Source organism: Rhamphochromis sp. 'chilingali', assembly GCF_963969265.1.
Source record: "Rhamphochromis sp. 'chilingali' genome assembly, chromosome: 19".
Taxonomy (NCBI): Eukaryota; Metazoa; Chordata; class Actinopteri; order Cichliformes; family Cichlidae; genus Rhamphochromis; species Rhamphochromis sp. 'chilingali'.
The window spans coordinates 8,910,051-8,927,581 of NC_137946.1; the positions used below are offsets into that span (position 1 = coordinate 8,910,051).

The 17,531-nt window shown below is 41.0% G+C and overlaps 1 protein-coding gene and 1 long non-coding RNA gene across 8 annotated transcripts in view; one reads left to right on the forward strand and one right to left on the reverse strand.

Annotated features, from left to right (window-relative positions):
* msi2b (musashi RNA-binding protein 2b) overlaps nt 1–17,531 on the reverse strand; it is a 285,592-nt gene that overhangs the window by 162,670 nt on the left and 105,391 nt on the right. The gene's annotated exons all lie outside the window — the stretch shown is intronic.
* On the forward strand, nt 15,912–17,510 carry LOC308386846. Its single transcript, XR_013969857.1, has 2 exons — nt 15,912–16,409; nt 17,246–17,510. It is a non-coding gene; the product is annotated as an uncharacterized lncRNA (long non-coding RNA).

The window sequence follows — 17,531 nt, forward strand, 5'->3', positions numbered from 1 at the left end:
TGCCTGCTATACATACATGATGAGAATCACCTGTTCCACCACATCCACAGTGTGCTCTATTGGACTGAAATATGGAGACTGTGGAGGTCATTTGAGTACAGTGAACACTTTTAACTTTGCTGGAAGCAGCCTTCAGAGGATTGGTACACTGTGGTTATGATGGTTAGCAACAATACTCAAGTAGGTACTAAGTGGCCCAACATGTGCCAAGAAATTATCCTCCACACCATGTCATGACCAGCACCAATCCGATCCACTGATACGAGACGGCATGGCTCCATGCTTTCATGTTGTTTACACCAGGCTCTGATCCTACCATCTGAATGTTGCAGTAGAAATAAAAACTCATCAGATCGAGCAGTATTATCTTAGTGTCCAACCCTGGTGAGCAGTCAGAATCGTAGCCTCAGTTTCCTTTTCTTAGCTTACAGGAGGCGCACCCAGTGAGGTCTTGTGCTGCTGTAGCCCATCTGCTTCAAGGTTCAACATGTACTTCCATTCAGAGATGCTTTTCTTCTACCTTTGTTGTAAGGAGCGGTTATTTAAGTTACTTCTTCTTAGCTCAAAGCAGCCTGGTCAATGTCCTCTGACCTCTGGCATCAACAATGCATTTTTGTCTTTCTTACAATTTTTTCAGACCAGTCTCTGTAAACTCTAGAGCTGGTTGTCGAGTAGTGAAGCTGTTTCTAAAATACAAGAAAAACCAAGCCAAGTACAAAGCTTTTCTTCCCCTTTCTTTCTGAGACTCGGTTTAAACTTCAGTATGTAGCCTTGACCATGGAGTTGCACTTGCATTAACAATCAGCTGAACAGGTGTATCTAATAAAATGTCTTGTGAGTGTATGTGGAGAGTTGGATAGCTTCTATGGAACCATGGTGTATTCACATGATTATAATCACATTAATGTTGTTTTTAGTAACGGCCATACCTGTGGAGAAATAATTCAATTGCACAACTAAATGTAGCTCAATTTAAAACAGACAATTATTTATCCATTAAGACCACTGGGCATTACAGCGCTAATCCTATGAACACAAGCAAAGCTCTGAAAGCAAAGCAGGGCTTAACCAGCACAGCCTGATATCCTGTGTGGCGACACTGTCACGGCCACACGTGTAAGATGTAAATTTATATTCTGGCTCCCAACAGAGATGTACACAGATAAACACATGTGTCAAAGATGATATAGTGTGCAAATCATATTAAACTAAGTTTCAGTTACATTATGCAGACGCAGGAATTTGGCATGACTTCAAAAACTACTCCTGAACAAGAAAAACAAAAACAAAACAAAAAAAATGCAGAGATAAGAGAGCTTTTTCAAAATTGCAATTAGCCACTCAAAGAAATAGCAATTGCATATATTTTCCGTCTTTGAACAATTGCTACCAAAAAAATGAAAAAAATAAAAAGAGAAACAATCAAACAAACTTTGCAATGGCATTCTGCCAAACCACACCAACAGGGTATCATGCCTCCCAACTGTCCATGCACAAACACTGTCAAAACCCCCATCAACTATTTCTAATTAATCTTCGGGATTCTTTTTGTCACCCTGCCTTGTATAAATGGGCAGCAGAATGCGCCTCAAATACAAAGGGGGGAAAAAAAGGAGAGGATGGGAGAAAAAGATTTGTTTTTGTTGAGCGAATCTAAATTCACACATTTCCAACAAAAAGCTCACGAGTTGCTGAAACAATACCTTCTTATCTCTAGGAATTGGGAGAAATTTCCGCTCCGTCGCTCTTTTATTTCGGTCTATATGCAACCTGTAGCAGCTGAGAACACAGCCTGCAAAGCCTCTTTGTGCTGCAAGGAGATACTGCTACTCGCTGCTGCCGCTGTTACTGCCGGAATCACCTCTTTACCTTTACCCATCACGTCTGGTCTACTAATATCAACAAACTATTGTTTCATCACTCATTGTGTCATGGCTGTAGTGCCGGTGTTAGCTTTAGCTGCCAGTTCTTGTTGATTTAGCAGCGTAAGAAAGACCTAGTAGGTATCTGTTCACCCAGCAGTGGAGCACATAAAGGAAAAAAACAAAACAAAACAAAAAATCTAATGAGTATTTAAGAAAAAGATGCAAGAAAGAAAGAAAGGGAGAAACAGTCACAAGAAGAGGAACAGAGAGGAGAGGATAGACAGCTATTTGTATGTGGCAGAAGTCTTTTGTTGACAGTCAGCATCAAAGGATTTGTTTCCATGTCCTCTCAGCCCCTGTCAAATTGTCATCAAACCTTCCTGAAATTCAAAGAAGCCTTCCACACACTTGCTGTAACATCAACTCTTTCTCTTTGTCTCTCTCTCAATAACACAGACACACATGCACATTTCATCTTGAAAGAAACAAACAGATAAAAAGTCTCCTCTTCAGGGGCTCTCCAAAGACATACCACTGAACAAAGTGAACTACATTCAGTCTCTCACACTTCTCCTCTCTAACAGATGTTACACTCATAGCTAATGCTATGGGAAAAGAAAGAGCCAAGGACCTGGAAGACAGGGAAAAAAAAAATGATGAGATGATTCTAAGTGATCCTATTATGGAGCTATTTAGTCGTGACCATCTGATATGTGGTTCCAAAACATAAGCTGGGACCATGATATCCAAGCTGCTACTTACAGTATGTAGCTCACAGACTAATTTTTCCTCTAACAACTGCTCCAAGAGTGGTTAAGTAATGACAAGAAGGCAGTTTGAAATATGAGCTCAAAGAAGGAAATGCGTGTTCCTCTAATCTTTTTGAGATAGGGATGGAAAAGCCTGCTCAATGTTGCATTTGGCTGCTTTGTGTTTTGAGTGAAGGATCAGACTAGGAATTCTGACAGAAGGAATATGCTGCCTTTTGAAGTGAAGAGCATTTCTGAACAAAAACATCGACAAGCTTAAACTTTATCTGGAAACAGATTTGTGTCTGAAAGGTTGCACACCCCTAAATTGGCGAATTGCTATGGAACAACTTTGTGCACCTTCGTCAACAGATCCAAAAGCACAGCTCGTGGGACAGAAGCTGGAATCCACCTGGTGGGTTATACACTGATGTATAGTCTAAAAGTAGAAAGTTATTGAGAGGTGTGAGGTAAAAGTGTGAGACCCCATTTTTGCCACTCATTGGTTAGAGTGGAGTGGAGACAACATACAAACTCTGGAAAGGACACAATTGATAATTTGATGGCCAGAGGTGCAAAGCACACCTGTGGTGCAGCAGCAGGTGTTTGAGTAATATCAAGGCTAACTTGACTTTTTGACAAGAAAAACCATACATGCATCTTTTCAGGACGATCGTGTGCAACGTCAACGATAACAGTGCTCAATAAATGCAGATGTGCTTAAGGTAGCTTCTGCACAATAACTGCATTCTTTGAATAAAGGTCTTTCCGCCTTTTATTTTATTCTACAAACCAGCACTTTAGCAACCCACTCTTTCCCCCAGTCCTACTGCTATCAAATTTCATCACAATTACAACAATTGACTCTGCCCTGTAACCTTTACCACATTATTCTGGAGAGTGTCGGCTGCAGCATTTGCCTGTTTCAATTTTAAAAAAAATGCAATATCTTCATAAAAAAAACTGTTTAGAACAAAAAAAAATAACTGCCTCAAGTGCTACTTTGTGAAAAACCATTGGAAGTAATAAAATGCAAGAAGCTGCTGCACCCCTGGTACCTCTGTGTTTTGAATCGAAATATAAAGGGAAAAGTAGATGTCCTGAAGAGACTAGGGTTATTTGGAAGTGTACTAAATGGACCATCCCATTTTCAACCACTTGCAGGTGGCAATCGGGCTTTTATTATGAATGTGCAATTTGAAAGTGCCAATGAGGTTGCTAATATATGTTCGCAGTCACTAAGCAGATACAATGCTTATCTTCCAAGCATGCTTGCTCAGCGGGGTAAAGTAGCATGTTAACATTTACACAGTGTGAAAAGTGAAAAGTTGGAAGCAATTCATCTGAGTGAGCACAAATATGTAGAATGGTCAGTACTGCTATTAATAAAGCTTTGTCACTACCTAGCCTTAAAACAAATATTCAATTCAATTCAATTTTATTTATATAGTGACAAATCACAATGACAGTTGCCTCAGGGTGGCTGTCATTGTAAGGTAAATGACAGACCCTAAAATAATACAGAGAAAATCTAAACAATCAAACATCTCCCTATGAGCAAGCACTTGGCAAGAGTGGGAAGGAAAAACTCCCCTTTAACAGAAAGAAAGGCTAAGAAAGGAAGGGAGACAGGACAAAAGACACAATGTGGAAGAGAGCCAATAACCTGCTATGTTATCTACATACAGACACAGACAGCAGCTTACAATAAATCAAAAGAAACAAATTTGAATGTAATGATATATTCAATCAACCTTAAAGCAGCTAAAATGCCAGCTTAATATGTTACTGAAAAGGAAATAGCAGTGATGCATTCTGAGTCTCAACTCAGCACGTGTTTGCTGTGTCTCATCCTTCAGCAAAGACATTCAGTACACAGAAACCATAAAAGGGCCTATTTACCTTTACCCATCACAGAGCTCATAGTTAGTGTAGGCTGCTATTCCTGCTAAAATGCTAAAAATGACCCTTTGATGTATGAATGTGGCATTTGGTGTTTGTGCACATTTGCGCAAATCTAATTACAATGGATGTCATTCTAACATTTGCATTCAAAGGCCTGGATCACTTGACCAATAAGAAGGTGTAAAAGGATTGAGAAGGAGCTGTTTGTGAGGTCATCAAATATGATACTCTAGCTCAAGGCAACTGCACTGACTCTTTCAAGTGAAGACGGAGAGGAGACAACATACAGCGGCGCCTGTCTTGCAGTCGGGCAATATTTGACAGCCTTCGCTTAGTCTCTCTTCTTCCCTCACACCCTCGTACACAAGCAATATACAATGGAAGCTGTTGCAATCCCACACAGACGCAAACATCAATGTGTGCGTTCACTGTCAGCTGGTTTCAGAAGTGAAATTATTCCAACTCTCAGGGGTCCTGTTAAGCTCTTACAAAGCCTCAGTGCGTACAGCAGGTAGATTGATTGTGACTTATTAACTGTGAGTGAGCCTAACAGAGTGCATTAAAACAAAAGGAAATGTGATATCCCCAACCATCAAGTGTTTGTTAGAGCTTTAATCAAAGCCCTTCCAAATCTGCATATGGAGTCCTGGTCATGAATTCCAAATGGCATCTTTAAAAACAAGAAGAGCCCACATCACAGAGTCTTGTTACTCAAGAGGACCCTGAAGATATTTTATAAAGATCTTGCTTGGAAATGCTAGAAAAAGAAAATGCTCTGGCTTTCATTGTCATACTAATCACATTTCTTGAAGGAAGGCAGCACACGAGCTCGCTCGGTTTCTTAACTCTTCCGAAATGAGCCTGACGATCATCATTATCGCAAACAAAAAATACCTATACCTAGAGCTGGGCGATATGAGATTTTTTCATATCACGATATGTTTTTTTCATTTCAGGCGATAACGATATCTATCACGATATAAGCCAAATAACTATATTTGTAAGATTTAAATGTGCCGTTGCTCACAAGTAAAATGTGAAATAATCAGCAGCTTGTTTTTATTTAAATATTTATTTCCCATAATAAGTTCAACAGGGTAGATGTACTTAAGGAACATGAGACTTTTTCAGATAAATAAAGGCAAATATTGCAAACTACACAAAAGGCAGCCGCTAAAGCGTTTAAGTTTCAAAATAGGACAAACGAAACAGACTAAATTGTCAATTCCACTTAGAAACAAAATATTAATTCTAAAAATAAATCTTAGTTTGTTTTACAGAAGAACAGACAAAACTGACTAACTTTTGTCAATATCAAATAAACTGAGAACTAAAAGGAAATTCTCAATCTCTCCTTGTTGTATAGCTTAGCTTTTCAAACAGTTTTAACAGTTACTTTAGTCTGACAAAAGCCGAATGACGAATTAGCGCTTCCAGTCAGAGACTGAGGCTACGTCCACACGTACACGGGTATTTTTGAAAACGGAGATTTTCCGTTTTCGTTTTAAAAAATAATCCGTCCACACATAAAGGCAGAAATGAAGGAAAACGCTGCTATGAACATGCCAAAGCAGCAGGTGGAGCTAGATTCCTAACCGTGCCTAAATGTTGGCCAATCAGAAGTCTAGAAGCCTCGGTGGGAAAAAGTAAACAAAGCTGGGGCATAGAAGCAGAACCGAGTCGTAAGTGTGGAGGGACAGTAACTGTGTGTATATGTAAGCATTTAAACACTGCAGAGAGTAGAATTAACAGTAACAGTATTGTAGAAATTCATTTCACCGAAACAATAACGTGGCGCAGTGTGACGCATGCACCAGTTTATTGTATTTCCAGACTTGCTTTCGGCACAATTTACAGTGCACGCTACTCTGTTTTTTGTCAGACTTGAAATAGCCGAAATACCTTCACACTACGGAACTTCTATGGCTCTTCCGTTTGACAATCTCTCCGGCATTGGAACCGTCATCTGTTTTCTCTTCGGTCACGCTCGGTTGATTTTTCTAGTCGGCACACTCATTTCCTCCATTACGCGCTGGCTGCTTCCCAAATAAACACACGTGCGGCTTGGCACTTGTGCTGTACGTAACAAGTCACGCGACGTGACGCTGCGGCTGTGATTGGTTCGGCTCTGCGCTACTTAATTTGGATTGGCTGACCTTTTTTTTTTTTTTTTTTTTTTGAGGACAAGAGCGGCGAGGTCTATCGCGATAGCTTAATTTCTCTATCGAGTAAAAGTTATATCGCGATACATATCGTTATCGTTCTATCGCCCAGCTCTACCTATACCTAATTTGTAACTCTCACAATACGGCACCTGACCTCAATCTGATCCGGGACAAATGGTGTTTTTGACCGTTTGGTGTTAAATAGCAGGCTGGCAGTCAGCGCTGAGCAGCAGTATTGATGGTAGCACCTCTATTTTAGCTGTGTGAATATGACTGAGAAGTGTAAATCACAGCTATTATATCATCTGCTCTATTCAGGCACAAAGGAGTGTGGTGGGAGATGACCGTTCCACATGCTGGCCCCAGTGGGAAGCAGAATGACAGAAGACAGAAGTGACAATGAACAGGGCAGGTAATTTTTGAAACCCTGCAGAATAAAAATTTAACTCACGCTGCACATTTAATAGCGTAACGTTATTATGAGAATTTCTTGCTTTCAGAGTTGTCTCTTTTATTTGGGCGTTTGGCAAGTTTTAAAGGAAAGTGCTGTATTGCCTACACTGAGTGTAAGAACAACCAGTTCTTTACACGACAGATAGACACAGTTGCAGGCAAGCAAAAGCCACAAGGTTAAATCGCCATGACTCTCTGGCCACAATCATCCTCCAGGGCATAGCAAACAGTGAGCGCCTAAGAGTCCTACAACCCATAGCCTGGCTTAATTAATTAAAAAAACATACTGTTATGAAGACTGGAGGCCAATCAATTGGATCAAGGTCCCTAGCTGTCCTACGAGTTAAGCAATTACTGACTGGCTTTTACAACTTTCGACTCACCCCCCCCCCCCCCCTCCTCGAGTATATCTGACTTATTTCACGCCTTTGCTTACTGAATGTTTGCTCAGTGTCACATTCAAACAACAGCATGTCACAGTAGGTGTGTTTTATGGTGGCATGGTGGACTGCAAACTGCATATCATAGATTAACAACAAGAAGTTCCTGAGATATTGCGACAGATTATGGGTGCAAATTAGAAATAAATAAATAGCAGAAAAGGGAACTGTTTCCAGGGAGCACTCCAAGTAATCAGAAGTTTCTTACTCATGCGGCGAATATTAAAAACAAACAAAAAGGAAATGTACATCGTACAGCGGCACTACTTATGGATCCTCATGTTTGCTAATGCCATAAGTATGTGTTTGCGTTTTCTATACTTGCAGCATCTTTCTGTATTTGCTTTGATTGTTAATGCCTTTTTACTGCTGTTGTTCTCAAATTGGTTAAGACGTTTGCTTACTTTGCTTCCTCCCCTCCATCTGCAAGTGTTTTCTCAAGTTGCAGTTTACTGAGCTCCCAGGGTCACTCTAATTATCTTTGCTGGCATAAATACATCTTTTTTTTTATTTTGTTGATTGCAGCGGCTGCATCGTTATTTTAAATACATATAAAAATATTTCCAGTATTTATTTTTCTGGGTGGTAAACTACAGGAGAGTGTTCACAGCAAGGTCTGTGAGCAGCTGAGGCACTCTTTCAGGTGTGTGATGCTGCTGATGAATTTTTTAAATGTAATTTTTCAGGGCTGTGAGCACCACAAACGAAATTCCATTTACCTACATTGTACTCAGGTGGAAGCACACATATATATACACACACACACACACACACACACACACACATATACACATATATATATATACACATATATATATATATATATATATATATATATATACACATATATATATATATATACACACACATACATACATACATACACATATTAGGGGTGCAACGATACTCATATCGATATTGAACCGTTCGATACAGTGCTTTCGGTTCGGTACGCATATGTATCGAACAATACAAAATTTTTAATTTATTTTATCAACTTTCCTTCTGACGATGCTGTCTGTGTTGAGCGCTCAGTGAATCTGCGTTCGACTACTCCGCCTAGGCTGCACTGTCAAGCGCAGATCCACTGAGCGCTCAACACAGACGTCAGAAGGAAGAGCGCAGGGCAAGCTAGCGAGACAGAAGTTAAGCTCTCCTTGCAACATGGCAAATTGAACCTCCCCCACCCTAATTCAGATGTGGCGTTTGGAATTATTTTGGTTTTCATGTGACGTATGACCCTGAAGGTAAGCACGTCATGGACTAAAGTAAAACAGTATGTTGGATGTGCCACGCAATGCTCAACTACATGGGTGGGAACTAGTGTGTTAGCGCAGTTAGCTCGTTAACGTGTTGGGCGTCTAGTCCCATGCACAGGGCGATCAGGGGTAGCTCGTTAACGGAGATTTGCCGTGTTGTGGCGTTAACGTCATTTCAACTAGATTAACGCTGACAGCACTAGTGGGAACACAACGAATATGACTGCACGTTTACGCCGACATCATCCTAGTGCAAAGACAAGTGGAAGCAGACAAAAACAACAAGCATGCTACAAACTTTACCCGAGTCATTTAGACAGCCGTTAGCACATGATTCTCCTTATGGGGACCTGATATGTTTAATCAGACAAGGTGGAGACGGAGGTGTCGTTTGGTCTTGCTTCCCGTGAGCTAGCCAGGGAGCACAGCCGTTTATTGACATCTGCAGAAGAACACTGCCGCTAGCTAACTGCTCAGCGCAGCAACCGCCGCACAGCAGCAACAACAACAACACACAGGGCGCCCTCTGACCCCGGAAGGACACACCGTCGCAGCGAGAGGGCATCACCCGTCACTATGGCAACATAAACAAAACATAACTGTACAAACAGAACCCCGAACAGCCCTGACCCGCTACAATATGCTGCTGAGAATATAGCCCAGAAGAAGCGTATAGTATAGCTTTTATTTTGGAAAGAGCCATTTCTCTGTAATAAACTCTCTTTTCCAAAGATGAGTGATTCCTCAATCAGATACAGGGCTCGCAAAATCGCTAGCCCGACGTCCCGGGGCTAGCGATTTTTCCAGTCGGGCTACCAAAATCTATCTCTGCCCTGCCCGTCGGCCTATCGTAGGAAGGAAAAATATATGTCAATGCTTTTGCATTCTTTCAGAAATGTAGCTGGGTAATTCATTGGCATCGGTGAGCCACTGTCAATATGTGACATATTGAAATCGCGTTTGAATTTGCGCCTGTTTTTTGCTTTCACTTTGCAATCACGCGAACTGTGTATAGAGAGCGACAGCACTGATTGGTGAGTGATGATAATTTGCGCACCAATTCCTCTGACATCGTCTTATCAATCGTTAGCTTACTACGCAAACATGACAAGTGAAATCTCCCGCAGCAAGCTTAAACATGTGAGAGGTTCATCGCGCAGAGAATCGCTGACCGTTATGTGTGTGTGTGTGTGTGTGTGTGTGTGTAAAAGCAGCAGGATATATATTTTAGTTCTGCTGAGCCAAATAAGACAGGTCAGGGTGAAGAAGTGACAGCCAAAGAAAAGCTTACCGCAAAATGGAAAAGTTATGACAAATCAGACTATAAGGCAAAAAGAAAGTGCAGCTTTATGGTTTCATGGACAAAAGAATTTCTGTGGCTGCAATATGACGAGCTATATAACCGGTTCTGCACATAAGTGGTCCGCAGGTGCGCATTCGCTGTCAAAATAAAAAACACGCACAAGGGTTAGGGTTAAATTTAAAAACTGTACTTTTGAGTTAAAATATATATTTATAATTTTAATAAATGACAAATTAAAAATGCATGAACATTTTTTTGTATCGAAAAAATATCGAACCGTGACACCAAAGTATCGAACCGAACCGAACCGTGAATTTTGTGTATCGTTGCACCCCTAATATATATATATATATATATATATATATATATATATATATATATATATATATATGTGTGTGTGTGTGTGTGTGTGTGTGTGTGTGTGTATACACAGATATATATACACACACATATATACACACACACACACACATATATACACACACACACACATATATATATATATGTATGTGTGTGTGTGTGTGTGTGTGTGTGTGTGTGTGTGTGTGTGTGTATATATATATGTGTGTGTGTGTATATATATATGTGTGTGTGTATATATGTGTGTGTGTGTGTATATATATATACACACACACACACACACACACACACACACACACACACACACACACACACACATATATATATATATATATATATATATATATATATATATATATATATATATATATATATATATATATATATATATATATATATTAGGGGTGCACAAAATTCACGGTTCGAAAAAATTTTCATGCCTTTTTAATTTGTCATTCATTAAAATTATAAATATATATTTTAACTCAAAAGTACAGTTTTTAAATTTAATGTTGCTGAAACAGCAAAATAATAAATCTATCTGATCAAGAAATCACTCATCTTTGGAAAAGAGAGTTTATTACAGAGAAATGGCTCTTCCCAAAATAAAAGCTATACTATACACTTTCTCTGGGCTATATTCTCAGCAGCATATTAAACATATCAGGTCCCCATAAGGAGAATCATGTGCTAACGGCTGTCTTACCATCAGGGTCATGCTTCACACGAAAGCCAAGATAGTTCCAGACGCCAGATCTGAATGAGGGTGGGGGAGGTTCAGTTTCGGGTAGCGTTGAGGCAGTAGCCATGCTGCAACGAGCTTAGCTTCTGTCTTGCTAGCTTGCACTGCGCTCAGTGGATCTGCGCTCAACAGTGCAGCCTAGGCGGAGCACTCAACACAAAATTTTGAATTGTTCAATACATATGCGTACCGAACCAATGATTGTGGACGGGGTTGGGTTTTTTTGACCAGACATCTTAATTCGGTTTGATTTCAGTCATGTGGGCTTGTGAAAGCAAAAAACTTAAATTTCTCTGTCTACAAATTACAATTTTACTTTGGTCAATATCAAACGTTCTAGCTCAATAACACAATGCTGATAATCCAAACAGCTGTGTGTATTTTAAGCTGCTGTCGCACAGGTAAAATTAAAGCATGTAAAAGAGTAGATAGAAAAGGTTGATAATCTCTTGAGCAAACACAAGAAAGGAGAAAAATAACAGGAGCAAGCACAGCTTTTCACAACAAAGTTAATCAGGCTTGCCTGAAAACAACTGAAGCTTCAGTGGATGTCTAATTGGATTAAACCAAAACAGAGGATGTGTTTTGTGTGCTGCTGTGGTGATGGCTTGACCTCTAATGGCAGTCCCTTTTTCTAATTTCTTAAGATCCCCAATCAGACTAAGACTAATGACTTCTGGCATATCTGACACAAGGCGGCTAGACAGTTTTCTAGAGAGTGACTTTTAAGTTAAAACTGAGGGGGAATTGGTCAAGGTCATTCCGAAAGACGGAGCAGCTCCAGCCGCGTTAAACTCACACAAATCACAGACTGTCTGCTCCCTCCTCTGGGGGACATTTAACCCACTCCTACAAATGACCTTTGCAGGCCACAAGTGCTGCCACTTCAGGGGTATATGTGGCAACGTACCTGCCAGGACAGCTGATGACACATTTCAAACAGAACATGCAAGCAGCTTGGCGCTTTTGAGGAGAGTTAAAAGTAGAGAAGAGGGAAAAAGGCTTACAGCTCCCTCAGGCTGCTGCTAATCTCATCCATACTGCTGCACAGGCCTTTCTGACTGTAACATAGCATATTGTTTCAGGTCTACTAAGCTATTATCAACTCTTACACTCTATTACAGAAAGCAAACACTGGGGAAACTACATAGTCACTGTGCTGTCAAATACTAAACACACTACACACATTATTGGTGAGAGGAATTTACTGAATTCATGTAAAGCTCGGTCGCAAAAATTCAAAACTGCCAAAAACCAGACACGGTGGGGGAAAAAACGATACCTCCAAAGAAGAAGGGCGACCCCTTCCTGTGCCACTTACACTAGGAACAGGAATGCCTTCTGTTTTGAGTGCCAACTGTAGTGCACTATCAGGCCAATCATTGAATTTTGGAAAATGCTGTGGTAAAATGCACAATGTTCTTATGCTGCATGAAATTAACTGAGCAAATGGACAGAGAACAATCTATAGCATGGCTATGATTATCCTCTTCAGACTTACTTTGCCTCTCCTTTCAGCGTTTCTACAAACACATAGCTGTCAAACCGTCTGAGCCGACACGACCTTGGTAGAAATGCCTCTGTATTTACTGTAAGAGTGTTTCAGAATCAATTAAGTGTGTGAGCGAGTGTATGTGTGTTTGTAGGTCACTTTTTAAGCAATGCCTATCATCTGAGAAGCTGTGAGCCATCAATGACTAATGTGTCAGGCTGTCACAGTCAAGGACCTACCATATGGCGCCGCCCCCCCCCATTCTTTAGCCCCCCCATCCCAATTTAAACTAATGGGTGGGCTGGGAGAAACAGCACAGCTGGGAGAAACAACACAGATAAGTAACCACACTTACTAAGCTTAAGACAAAGCGGCTGCAACGGCATGCAAACCTGAAGCAGGTTAATTAAAAACTGTCCATCTCGGATGTACACAATCATTATATTGTTAACGTTCATCACACAAAAAATTCATGCCTCTTCTTTCAAATCAGCACTGCAGAAATACTGTCTCCCCCTTCTGGCAGTCAGAGTAATTACCAAAGCCTGCACTGTACTGACAGAACACATCAAATGTCCCTAGAAGTGATGTGTTATCATTTAAAACTCAAAATCTGTGTTGAGAATCTAACGCCAGCCACTAATGCAAAGATTTCAAGCTGATAGCTGTCCTTTAAAAAGATGTTGGAAAAAGAACACAAATCAGGTTCAAGTTCTCAGATTAGCCGTATTATTGTTCCTGCAGTCATGTTCTGTTTGATGTGATGTGTTTTCATGCCTGAGGACAGTGTTAAGTTTAGCTAGCACCAGGCCACCATGAATGAGGCTGCTTCGTTGATTGGAGACCTCCAGCCAGTGTTCTCTCTTAGAGTGTGATAACCCAACGTTCCTGGGACAATCTGCTGCAATAAGGCTGGGTAAATAAGGTTTTTGAGCCATTAAATGAACTACTACAACAGACTCTAGGATTACTAATGCACTGATAGTTCGGATTGATCAAAAGTCTTGATGATTAACTGGTTATCGATGAATCACTGACACAGCCAGAATGCAGTCTAAGTTAGAGCATAGCATGAGCTAAGCAATGTGCTCTGCCAATTACAGCAGGCTCAGACTGTTGAAGGTGGCCCAAAGGCAAAGCAGAGCTGCGGCCACCTCTCCCAGGAAGGCGTCCAATTACCACCCAACAGTGCAGTGTCTGTTTGACTCATGAAAACACATGACACACATGAGCGACCTCATAGATTTACCTGTCTTTCTGGCACAGTCTCACATCCCACCCTGTGCTTTTCTGTTTTGTTTTTTTTAGTATTTTTCAATCATCTCTGTTGTGCCTCACCTCTTCAATTTCTTTCTTCTTGACAAAAGACTATTCGAAAGATAATGACCAAGAGAAATTGAGGTAAAGGAGAGCGTTTTCCAGTGCTCCCTTTCAACTACGCATCCTCTTTATAGGAGAGTCAGAAGCGGCTGATGTGACCTAACCTTGCCGCCACATGGTGACTACTGTGCCAGCCCTACCTGCATTCCTGCTGATGAGACGCAGGCCATGACAGTCCTTCAGCGTCTCTCCCTAGTAGGAGGCACTCCACTGATTTTATTTTCGTTTTCCCCACTTAAATCTCCCCAAAGTCACTTTCAAAGTCTGTATTTCATAATCTGCCAGTAAGGAGACGTGTCACAGGTCAAGCTGGCCAAGTAGAAATAAAGCTGTGAATGATTACGCTATAGTCATACTAAGGAAAACAGTAGTTGGAAACAACAATAAACTTCTGATCATTTGCCGTTAGTGGTCTGAGACGAGGATCATGTCTGTAACCCCTGTCAGTCAGGTGCTAAAGTGAATTTAGCTATAACCTCACAGATTTGAAACAGAACGTCCACCACAAATATTGAGGTAGTTGGCGCAGGACTGTGATTTTAACTGGAAAATGACAGGTGCTTAATAAATTTGCTTTTATATAGGAATAAAAGCAGAATACAAACAGTTTTTAACCAGTTGAGTAAAGTGCCTGATTGCAGAGATATGAATTTTAAATTGTAGATGAATTGCACTCATCAGTGCAGACTGTGTTTAAAAATTAGACTGCAATTTTTTGCACTTCTCCAATCTGTCTGAGAGTGATTGCTGTCAGTCTGAGTCAAATTGCAATTGTTTGAAGACAGGCTGCCTCCCAATAGGCGACCTGTGCAATCACCTTGCCACTGAAAGTGGTCGCCAAGAGGTTGAGAGTGTTGTATAGTCGACCGCCATTGGCCACCAAAACTACTTTGCTGAAAGCAGGAAAAAAAAAATCAATGCAAACCATCAATTTTTCCTAGACACAAAGAGGTAGCTGCCCTGTTTTTACTCTACTGTGACTGAGCTGTTAGCTAATATCTATCTTTAAAAATACGTCGACCAGGTTTGAACTAAGAAAGTTTTAACTCTGTCTGACTAATAATGGATAATTAATTAGCAATCATTTAAAGTAGATCGGTGAAACAGAAATGATTTTTAAAATAAAGATTTTACAATAATACATTGGCACTGTAATTATGTGATTGCAGTAGGGCTGCCACGATTAGTCGATTAGTCACGATTACGTCAACTATCAAAATCGTTGAAGGCTAATTTAATAGTCGATGCGTCGTTTGACGATCCTGAAAGACGCAGGCATAAGTAGGTTTTAAGAGTGTAATAACGGACTGAAACAGAAGATGGCAGCAATGCATCTACGAGGATGCCAGCTGCCGTTAAACCCCGAAGAAGAAGAAGCACCCTCTGGTATCGTAGCTATGTCCAAATTCAAGGGCCGCATCCTTCAGAGGCCGCATTTATAGGCCAATTACGTTACAGTGTTGCGACGAAGGCTGTCCAAATTCAAAGACTCCTTCAACTGCGTTCTCTTTTTCCCCAGATTTGAAGGATGGGTCTGGTGTAAAACCTTCGTGGCCCAACCTATCCCAGGATTCATAGCGTGGCTCAGCCAATTCCCGTTTCCAACAATGGTGGCAGCTACTCAGTTTTAATATTACACTTATTTCTCTTTCTGGGTCACAAAATACACTTTTAACATATTTCCAGGCGAGAATGTAGCTGTGTAAATTTCAAATATCTGCTCGGTTTATCAAGATATCAGATATTTGCAAAAGTGCACCGACGTACTCCGACATTTTCGGAGATGTCTGTTACGGTGTGTTCACACCGAACGCGATGGACGCGAATAGAGCGTCAGGTTTACATGTAAAGTCAATGGAAAGGCGCGATGACGCGCGATTGCGGGTCCCGCGAAAATTCGGAAGCAGATTTGCGTCGCGAAAACGCCAAAACGCGTGAAACGCGCGTCAGTGTAGCGCGTCTGGCGCGTTTGACTCGCGAATAAAACCACGCGCGTGAGTTTTTGTGTTGCATTTTGTGCATACGCGCGTTTCGCGTCTACCGCTCGAGTTGGAAAAATCTGAACTCCAGCGTCAAATCGCGCCGCGACAACCAATCAGGAGCCTGGTGACGTGGCTGTTACCTAGGTCAAAGGGGCAGATCCAGCCAAAGCCTTTCATACTTCAATGGAGGGGAAGGCTAATCAATGCGGTAGCAAACAACTCGGAGCTGTACAACACCAGCTGCTTTCAGTACCAAGACAGGAATAAAAAGGACCGAGCTTGGAGGAAGATATGTGAAGAGATCGGGCAACCTGGTAAGTTCATTCATTTCTCTTTTGAAAGTTTTCACTGACCCGGGGAAGCCGCACAAAAGCTAGCAAGCCACCGCTATTTTCCCACTGACGTACAAATACCGTTCTGCTTTTATGCATGTTGTCATTTAGGAATATATTTTATTGTTTATTAATAAACAGCACACAGTGGTCCCGCTGTTCATCCGTCACTGCTTTGCTTTTTCGCTGATTTTTTTATTGCACAGTACAGCATTGCATTCTGCAGCCTGATTGACAAATCTCCTGCGCTTGCCAAATTTATCACGTTTGGTTTTGATAACCATCGCGTCCAATAGAAAAAACAGCACAAAAACACCCATAACTATGAGCCTCATTCGGAAATACACACCTGCACCGTGAGGGAAAAAGGCGCACGAAAGTGGCGGGCAGATGAAGACAAACCGCGGCATAATAATACTTTTACGTTTTGCAATCTACAAAGGTTTGCACTTTGAGAATCAATTGTGAGAACTGTGACCAGGGGCTAGTTATTCTGAGAACCCCTGCAATAAATGAGGGACCACTGTCTACTCTACGATTATTATATCCAACCTGTTAACATTTAATACTGTATTGATAGAACCAACTGATTCTGCAGCAGAGCATCCCCAGTCCCTGAGCTCCTGCTGCTGCACCCACAGATATGTACAGCAAGCACTGATACCTTTTTAGTCGGTGGGATTCCCTTGTGATCACCTTTACTAAATATCTACAACCAATCTGATTATATCCTGTTATTGTTTTGTTTTTTTTTCAATGTTGAAATTAAAATCTAGTAGCAGTCTTCTCATTTCTTTGTGTTTTGTGCTGTTTTACAGGCCCACAGAGGAGGACGGCTCCGAGGCAGATGAGGGACGGGTCCCAGGACGGTCCATCGGCGGTGGAGCTGGCCATCCTGGAGTCCCTGAAGAGGCCACACCAGTCTCCAATGGAGCATTTCCTCCTCAGCCTTGTTCCTGCTCTGGAGAGCAGCTGGTCCTTTTTATTCCTGTCTCTCTGTAAATTCTTATATTTTATATATTTATGTTTAATGTTTTTCTGTTTGAGACTTTTAATATTATTTCAAATAAATGTTTATAATGACTAATGTCTCAGTTCTACTAC